Here is a 9,266-nt window from a genome sequence, read left to right as displayed (position 1 = left end):
AAGACGCCAGCTGGTGTCACTGCACTGTGATGGGACCTCTCCTCTGCTGACTCTGCCGTTTCTCCAGGCCTCCTCAGTGATGAGACCAAGAGATTGGAGACGGGCATGGTGCTGCTGCTGCAGAGAATCCCCGGGACCCCTTTGTTCCCACCTGCTTTCCTGGGCTGGGCACAGGAAACCTGCCAAGTTCACTCACACCTGTGCTGGGTCCCAGTTGCCCCTGACAGGGCCTCTTTTTGTTAAGTGTGGACATTCCAGGTTCATAAGTGTGAACAGAAGAAAAGAGGAGCCCAGCAGATGTAACAGAACCGACTCCGGTTGAATGTTTAGGTTTTTGCTAAACTTTGTGTTTATTTTTCCCTCTTTGCTGTGGTTTGCATTAACAGGAGTAGTTATTTAGCCCAGGTGTGGGGAATGAGAGTGCATCGCTTGATGGAGTCTGACGAACTGAGAATAATCCACCACTGCAATTGGTAATTGTTTTACAAGGAAGGAGTATTTTCATTTGGGGGACCAGCTAAATCTCTGCAAAATTCCAAATGGTTGTTTTATTGTTGGTTTGGTTTACCAAAAAAAAAAAAAAGTTAGAAAAAACTTTTATGGGCTTTGGCTTTTCTGCCTCATGCACAGAAGGGAGAAGGGGATAAAGCCACAGCCAGAGAGAGGGTCCAACAAATCTGACCAAACCTTCTAGGTGCAGAGCAGAGAAGGATGAAGAGGTGTTTTTCTGGTTGGTTGGTTGGTGTTTTTACTGTATTGTGGGGGAGGGGAGGGGGAGGTAAGCTAGGCTGAGCAGTGGGGCGGTGTTTTTTTCTCTTTCATGTTTTCCCCTTCTTTATCTTTGAAAGCTTCACCCCGTGGCCTGAGTTCTGAATTCCTTCTAGGAACCTGGCTTAGTGGGGCGAGAATGTCAAAAGCTCCCTGTTGCTCCTACTTGGAGAGAGGCGAGCCATCTAGTGGTCAGGAAGGCCTTTTAGCTGATCCAGACGCGCAGCTTTTCCCATGATGGTGGCCGGAAAATGTTACTGGAGGAAACATGGAATAGTGCCCCCAGCTGCCGGTGGACCTGCCCCGGGAGGAGGCTGGGGCTGGGAATCAGTCACAGAGCCTGTTCGCTGTGAGCGTCTTTCTGTTGCACCTCTCTTTGGAGTTGCAGAAGCCCCTGCGCTGAACTTCAGTCAAACGGATCGCGGTCAGTCTTACTCTCCTCCCGCACCCCCACCCCCACCCCGGGCCCCGCTTTTTTTTTTTTTTTTTGCTGTTTCATTGCTGATGGCATTCAACAGCAGTATACCCCATCTTTCTAGTATATCCTAAGAAACACTAATCATAGGTTATTAGGTGAAATATTTTTGTTCTGAATAACATTGTTTCTGGGCCAAAAGACAGGTCAGGATCCTCAGCCTGTAGCTTCCTGAAGTTGCCGTGCTGGGCACAGGGGGAGAGTTCCTGGGTATTGGCTGACTTGGGTGGGCTTGGCTGGGAGAAAGGCAGCAACATGTGTTCTGTCCTTTCTGGGATGATCCCTGAAGACTTCAGGGAGGCTCCCCAACTTCTGAGTGGCTTGGCCCACCCATTGCTGTGGGAGTGGGGATTGGTTATTTAAGAGAGGGGGCTTTGCTCTCTGTTAATGGGCAGGTTTTCTAGGCTCTCTCTTCTGTCTCCCCTCTCTGTGCCCTCTCCTGGCATGCCCCGGGGGGGGGATCAGGGACCCTCACCCTCCTGAGGCCCAGCTGGGGAAGAATGAACACGGCAGCTTCAAGATCAGTTGAAGCTGCTGCTTGCCCGGCCTCTTGCACCCCACCCGTGTCTCTGAGCCCAGGTCTGTTGTCACTGTTGCAGGACACTTGTAGCAGGGGACTGTGGAAGTGCGTTGGGCTGGGGTGGGACTTTCCCTCCCACAGTGCACTGAGCAGTGGAGGGTGGTGAGGGGTCAGGGAGCCATGCTGCTGAATTCTGGTTGACACTCCCCCCTTGTACAAGACGGGGAGGCTGGGGGCAGGGCAGCCTCTGCTTGGTTCGGTTCTGAGGTAACCCTGGAAGCACAGTTATCCCGTTGGATTATTTGAGCAAAAAACTACTGTAAATAACTTGGGTTTTTGTCTTTTGTCAAATAAAGTTTTTGTTTTTTGGTTTTGGTTTTGTTTTTCAAAGCAGAAGGATTGATCCACTATGACCCTGGGCCCAGCCTGGAGACAGGACAATTGCTGAGTTCTTACTCTGCCCTACCTCTTTCACCCTCCCTCTAGTAGCTGCCTGTAAGTGTTGTGTACTCTGCATCCCTATTTCCTGGGCCTCACGAGTATTCCACATTGTCTTCATCACAGTGTGCAGGGGGCATATGTATCCCAAGCTGGACCAGTCTTCCTTTGCGTCAGCAGTCAAGATTTGGGGTTGCTAAGTGGTAAGGGAACTTAGTGAGCTGGTAACTTTGTCCCCCCCTCTCCTAATGAGGAAGGAGCATGACTACAGTATGAAGCCAGCACAGAAAGAAGCAGAGATGTTATATGGATACTCTAGACATGTCTGAAACCAGTACCGTCTCTGGACTTCCCTATTATGTAAGCTAGTAAATTCCCCTTTTTGCTTAAGCTACCTGTGGTAGCATTTCTGTTGAAATGACTGTACGTTGTAATTGCAGCCCAAACATCTCTTAACTTTTGTTCACACAAACATTCACAAAAAAGAAAAAAATGAGAGGGCTTCCCTGATGGCGCAGTGGTTAAGAATCCGCCTGCCAGTGCAGGGGACACAGGTTCGAGCCCTGGTCCAGGAAGATCCCACATGCCGTGGAGCAGCTAAGCCCGTGCACCCAGAGCCCATGCTCCACAAGGAGAAGCCACCACAATGAGAAGCCTGCGCACCGCAATGAAGAGTAGCCCCTGATCTCCGCAATTAGAGGAAGCCCACGTGCAGCAACGAAGACCAAATGCAGCCAAAAATAAATAAATTTTTTAAAAAATGAGATACTCTTCTCATAGGTAAAGAAATGGGATTCAAGTTACTTGCCTGAACTTACACAGCCAGTACTAAGTGGAACTAGGATATGAATTCCAGTCTGTCTTGCTTTAAGGTCACCCTGAGGTCTCTCCCTCTCATATAAACTAGTGATAGGCAGTTCACTGCCTACTGGCATCCAGCTATCTAACATGGTTTCGGCTAAGCACTAGAAGTTTCCTCCATTGAACCAAATCGGCTTCTTTCTGATTTCTCCCCAGTACCCTGGATGGAGGATATTGAATCTCCCCCACAGGTCACTCTCCTTTAGGAATTTGGAGATGCAGCCTCCCTGCTCAAGTTCCCAGATTAAAGTGCCCCAGCTTCTGTAGCCATTCATCCAGGGTCCTGGTTTTCCCACTCCCTCCATCAGTATCCCTCAGCTGGACACTTGGCCCTGGGGCTTGGCAGAACAGGAACATGCTGGAAGGGCTCTTCAAAATAAGAGTGACACTCATTTTACATGTGGAAAATAAGTACTAATATTCCCCTAAAAGGGGCAGTGATTTGGATGGTTCAGCTGCCTCAGGAGAGATGGCTTCTTACAAATACTTTTCAAAGAACTGAAAATAAAAGTATCTTCTGTATCCAGCTTCAGACTGATGAGCCCTGGAGTGAGCAAGCACTCTAGATAATGAGAGGTGACAGGGACAGTGTGGCTAGGGCCCCTCTCTGAAGCTAGGAGTGTTATATACGGACATCTGCCTGTCGTGTAAGACTCTCATTTAGGAAATAGCTTTTTAAAGGCATTTCTGCTCCTTAGTCTGAGTACCTGTGGTTGGGTTGGCTGACTCTGTGTGTATGCCCCTATTCTTCACAAGGGGGCCATGATGATGCTTCAAGTCCTTAGTTATCAATGTGACCTTAGGCCCTGTGTCCAGTAGTAAAGGAAAAGGAGAAGTGGTAATGATGGGGGTGGGGGTTATGCCTTTAGACTGACAGTCAAGGAAGGCCTCTTCCTTTCCACTGTTTTTGAGAGTGGTGATTTCTCCATGGACCCCCAGCCTCACGGACCCCACTGGGAAACTTCCCCAACTCAGCCCCAAGAATAAGAATCCCTAGGGAGGGCTTCCTTGGTGGCACAGTGGTTAAGAATCTGCCTGCCAACACAGGGGACACAGGTTCGAGCCCTGGTCCAGGAAGATCTCACGTGCCGCGGAGCAACTAAGCCTGTGTGCCACAGCTACTGAGCCTGTGCTTTAGAGCCCGTGAGCCACAACTACTGAGCCCGCGTGCCACAACTACTGAAGCCTGTGCACCTAGATCCCGTGCTCCGCAACGAGAAGCCACGACAATGAGAAGCCTGTGCACCGCAATGAAGAGTAGCCCCCGCTCACCGCAACTAGAGAAAGCCGGCGCCCAGCAACAAAGACCGAACACAGCCATAAATAAATAAATAAATAAATTTTAAAAAAAGAAGAACTATAGCAACACTGTAATAAGACATTCATTTATTTTAAAAAAAAGAATCCCTAGGGATTCAGACTCTGGATTATTTATTTATTTATTTATTTAGGCTGCTCCGGGTCTTAGTTGTGGCACACAGGATCTTTAGTTGCAGCACACAGGATCTTTAGTTGCATCATGTGGACTTCTTAGTTGCAGCATACATGTGGGATCTAGTTCCCCAACCAGGATTGAACCCAGGCCCCCTGCATTGGGAGCACAGAGTCTTACCCATTACCACCACGGAAGTCCCTGGATTTTAAAACTACACTCTAGGGACTTCCCTGGTGGCACAGTGGTTAAGACTCTGCACTCCCAATGCTGTGGGAGGGGGCGGGGAGGGTTCAATCCCTGGTCAGAGAACTAGATCCCGAATGCTGCAAAGATGATCCCGTGTGCTGCAACTAAGACCTGGCGCAGGCAAATAAATAAATACATAAATTTTTTTTTTTTTAAATCACTTGCCCAATACCACACAGCTTTTAAATGGGAGAACTGGGACTAATTACCCAGAGAAGTCATTCTCATGCATCAGGAGAGCTTACAAAAATGCAAATTCCCAGACCTTACCCCCAGAGAGTCCAGGAATCTGCACCCTTCACTGATGCCACAGGAGACTCTCATGCTGTTGCTCCAGAGACCTGATCATTTATAATCAGGACACTGACTTATCCCCAGGAAAATGCTGGGTTAGGAAGACAGCACCTCATCTTTCAAAGTTACAAGGTGAGAGGAAGACTACCACCAAGTAGTCCCCCAAGACCATTTGACTTCCCTGGGCTCCTAGGAGTTTATAGTGTCATGAAGGTCAAGTGTAGCCTTCCTGAGGTGGTCATTTTAATTACATAAGTAGTCAACATTCACTATAGAAAAATTTTAAGTAAAGGTACAGTAGTCCTTTCACTTTCCACAGTTTCAGTTACCCATGGTCAACCTCAGTATAAAAATATTAACTGGAAAGTTCCAGAAATAAACAGTTCATAAGTTTTAAATTGCATGCTGTTCTGAGTAGCATAATGAAATCTCCCACCCTCCGGGCCGGGAACGTGAATCATCCCTTTGTTCCGCTTATCCATGCTGTATATACTCCCCAGCCCGCCTATTAGTCACTTAGGAGCCTGCTCTGTTATCAGATCCAGTGTTGTTATACTTCAGTGCTTGTGTTCAAGTAACCCTTATTTTACTTAATCATGGCCCCAAAATGTAAGAGTAGTGATGCTGGCGATTCAGATATTCTCTTACTGTGCCTAACTTATAAATTAAACTTTATCATAGGTACGTACACATAGGAAAAAACATAGTATGCATAGGATTTGCTACTATCCATGGTTTCCTGCATCCACTGAGGGTCTTGGAACATGCACCCTGTGGATAAAGGAGGGACTACTGTAAAAGGAGAGGAGTTCAGTATAGTGACTAAGAGCCCAGCCAGCTTTTGGAGACAAATGTATGAAAAACATTTAGTAAAGTTGGGACCTGGTAAGGGCTCAATAATGCTAGTAAAATATTTCTTGTGGGCAAAAAGAAGAGGACCGGGGCTTCCCTGGTGGCGCAGTGGTTGAGAGTCCGCCTGCCGATGCAGGGGACACGGGTTTGTGCCCCGGTCCGGGAGGATCCCACATGCCGCGGAGCGGCTGGGCCCGTGAGCCATGGCTGCTGAGCCTGCGTGTCCAGAGCCTGTGCTCCGCAACGGGAGAGGCCACAGCAGTGAGAGGCCCGCGTACCGCAAAAAAAAAATGGCTGCTGAGCCTGCGTGTCCAGAGCCTGTGCTCCGCAACGGGAGAGGCCACAGCAGTGAGAGGGCCCCGGTCCGCAAAAAAAAAAAAAAAAAAACGCAAAAAAAAAAAAAAAAAAAGAAGAGGACCAGCATACAAACTCAGACCTCTACTTCACAACCAGTGCTCTTTCCACAGCTCCTTGGTTTTCCCCCACAGGGCTCCTGATTTCTGTGATTCCATCTACTCTGTCTGAGGCCACAATCGTACCCCTCAGAGCACACCTTCCTCCAAACCCTGCTTCAGGCAGCTGGCAGTGGTATAGGGGCATTCAACTGGAAGGGACACCCTCAGGCCCAAAACTGACATCATATGTTTAACTGGTGCTAAAAAGCCCCAACCTCACAAAGGCAACATTTCTCCCACTTCCAAATCTGACTCTTCATTAAGTTCTTTTCCATCTTAGACCACCCAAGACGTTTATTTTAACCAGATGGATGCACTGGGTTTCAGCCAAATTCCCCACTTCCTAAGATAAGGAAAGCTTTGGGTAAAAGCAGAAAGGGAACACGTCTCAGTCCCATGAATACCTTCTCGGCAAGGGCTTTCCAGGCTGCCAGCTTGGCTCTGTCTGCTCCTAGAAAGCTAAGAGGAGGGACACAGATGAGCTTGCAGACGCCTGTTGGACCTCTAACTTTGCTGTGTGACCTTGGGCAGATCTAAGCACCCTTCCAAATATGACTTTCTGTGACACTCTCCTCTCCAACCATGTAAACACAAACTTATAGAATCTTGGAGTTAAGAGTAGAGCTTCAAAATATGATACAATATGACATATAAAGAATTAACTTTTGCGGGGTGGAGGGAGGCGGAGAAATAAAGTTATCTCTGTTTGCAGGTATGATCAGATATGTAGAAAACCCTAATGATTCCACACAAAAAACTGTTGAACTAACAAATGGATTCAGCAAAGGTGCAGGATACAAAAATCAGCACACAAAAAGCGACTCTGTTTCTGCAATGAAATATCTGAAAAGGAAAATAAGAAAACAATTCCATTTACAATAGCATCAAAAAGAATAAAATACTTAGGAATTAACCAAGGAAGTGAAAGACTTATATGTCGAAAACTACAAAACATCACTGAATGAAATTAAAGAACATACAAATAAATAGAAAAACATTTCATGCTCATGGGTTAGAAGACTTGATATTGTTGCTACCAACGCAATCTACAGATTCACCGCAATCTCTATCAAAATCCCAATAACTGGGCTTCCCTGGTGGCGCAGTGGTTGAGAATCCGCCTGCCGATGCAGGGGACACGGGTTCGTGTCCCGGTCCGGGAAGATCCCACATGCCGCGGAGCGGCTGGGCCCGAGAGCCGTGGCCGCTGTTCCTGCGCGTCTTGAGCCTGTGTTCTGCAGTGGGAGAGGCCACAGCAGTGAGAGGCCCATGTACCGCAAAAAAAAAAAATCCCAATAGCTTTTTTTTTTTTTTTCAGAAATAGAAAAACTCATTCTAAAATTCATATGGAATCTCTAGGGATCCCCAATAACCAAAACAATCTTGAAAAATAAGAACAAAGTTGTAGGACTCATGTTTCCTAATTTCAAAGCTTATTACAAAGCTACAGTAATCAAAAGAGTGGTACTGGCATAAAGACAGACAAACAGACCAATGGAATAAAAGAGACAGCCCTGAAATAAACCCTTGCATATATGGTCAAATGATGGTGCATAAACCATTCAATGGGGAAAGTAGAGTCTTTAACAAATGGTGCTGGGAAAACTGGATATCCACATGTTGAAAGAATGAAGGTGGACCCTTACATAACACCAGATAAAAAAATTAACTTAGAATGAATCAAAGACCTAAACATAAGAGCTAAAACTATAAAACACTTAGAACGTGAAAAAACTTGATGACTTTGGACTTGACAATGATTTCTTGAATGTGGCACCAAAGGCACAGGAAACAACAACAAAAAATTAGACAAATTTCACTTCATTAAAATTTAAAACTTTTGTATATTAAAGGACATTATCAACAGAGTAAAACGGCAACCCACAGGACAGAGAAGGTATTTGCAAATTACATATATGATAAGGGATTAATATCTAGAATATACACAGAACTCCTAAAACTCAACAACAAAAAACCAAAAGACTAGACTCAAAAACAGGTAAAGGTCTGGAATGGACATTTCTCCAAGAGATGTACAAATGGTCAGCAAGCACGTGAAAAGATGCTCAACATCACTAATCATTAGGGAAATGCAAATCAAAAACAATGAGTTACCACTTCACACCCATTAGGTTGGTTGTTAAAAGAAAAAAAAAAAAACCCCAGAAAACAAATGTTGATGAGGATGTGGAGAAATTGGAACTCTTGTGCACTGTTGGAATGTAAAATGGTGCAACTGCTATGGAAAACAGTATGGCTACTCCTCAAAAAATTAAAAACAGTATTATCATATGATCCAGCAATTCCATTCTGGGTGTATACCCAAAAGAATTGAAAGCAGAGACATGAACAGATATTTGTACACCCTTGTTCACTGTAGCATTATTCACAATAGCAAAAAGGTGGAAGCAGCCCTAGTGTCTCTTAACAGATGAATGGATAAATAAAATGTATATACCGTGGACATTTAACAAAGCTATTATTCAGCCTTACGAAGGAAGGAAATTCTGACATGCTATGACATAGATGAACTTTGAAGATGGTGTGCTAAGTGAAATAAGCCAATCAGAAAAAGGCAACACTGTGATTACAGTCTTATGAGGAACTTAGTCAAATTCAGAGACAGCAAGTAGAATGGTAATTGCCAGGTGCTGAGGGAAGGGGAGAACGGGGAGTTAATAGTTTAATGGGCACCAAGTTTCAGTTTTGTAAGATGAAATTGTTCTGAAAATGGATAGTAGTGACGGCCACACTGCAAAGTAAATGTACTTCAGTGTGTCACAGAACTATAGACTTAAAAATAGCAAATTTTGTTATATTTTATAGCAAAATGTTTTCATTTTTTTAAGTTTTAAAAAAGAATTAACTTCTTGGGCTTCCCTGATGGCGCAGTGGTTGAGAGTCCGCCTGCCGATGCAGGGG

This window comes from Lipotes vexillifer, unplaced genomic scaffold (assembly GCF_000442215.2).
Source record: "Lipotes vexillifer unplaced genomic scaffold, Lipotes_vexillifer_v1.1 scaffold397, whole genome shotgun sequence".
NCBI classification, from domain to species: domain Eukaryota; kingdom Metazoa; phylum Chordata; class Mammalia; order Artiodactyla; family Lipotidae; genus Lipotes; species Lipotes vexillifer.
This window is presented reverse-complemented; position numbering follows the sequence as displayed.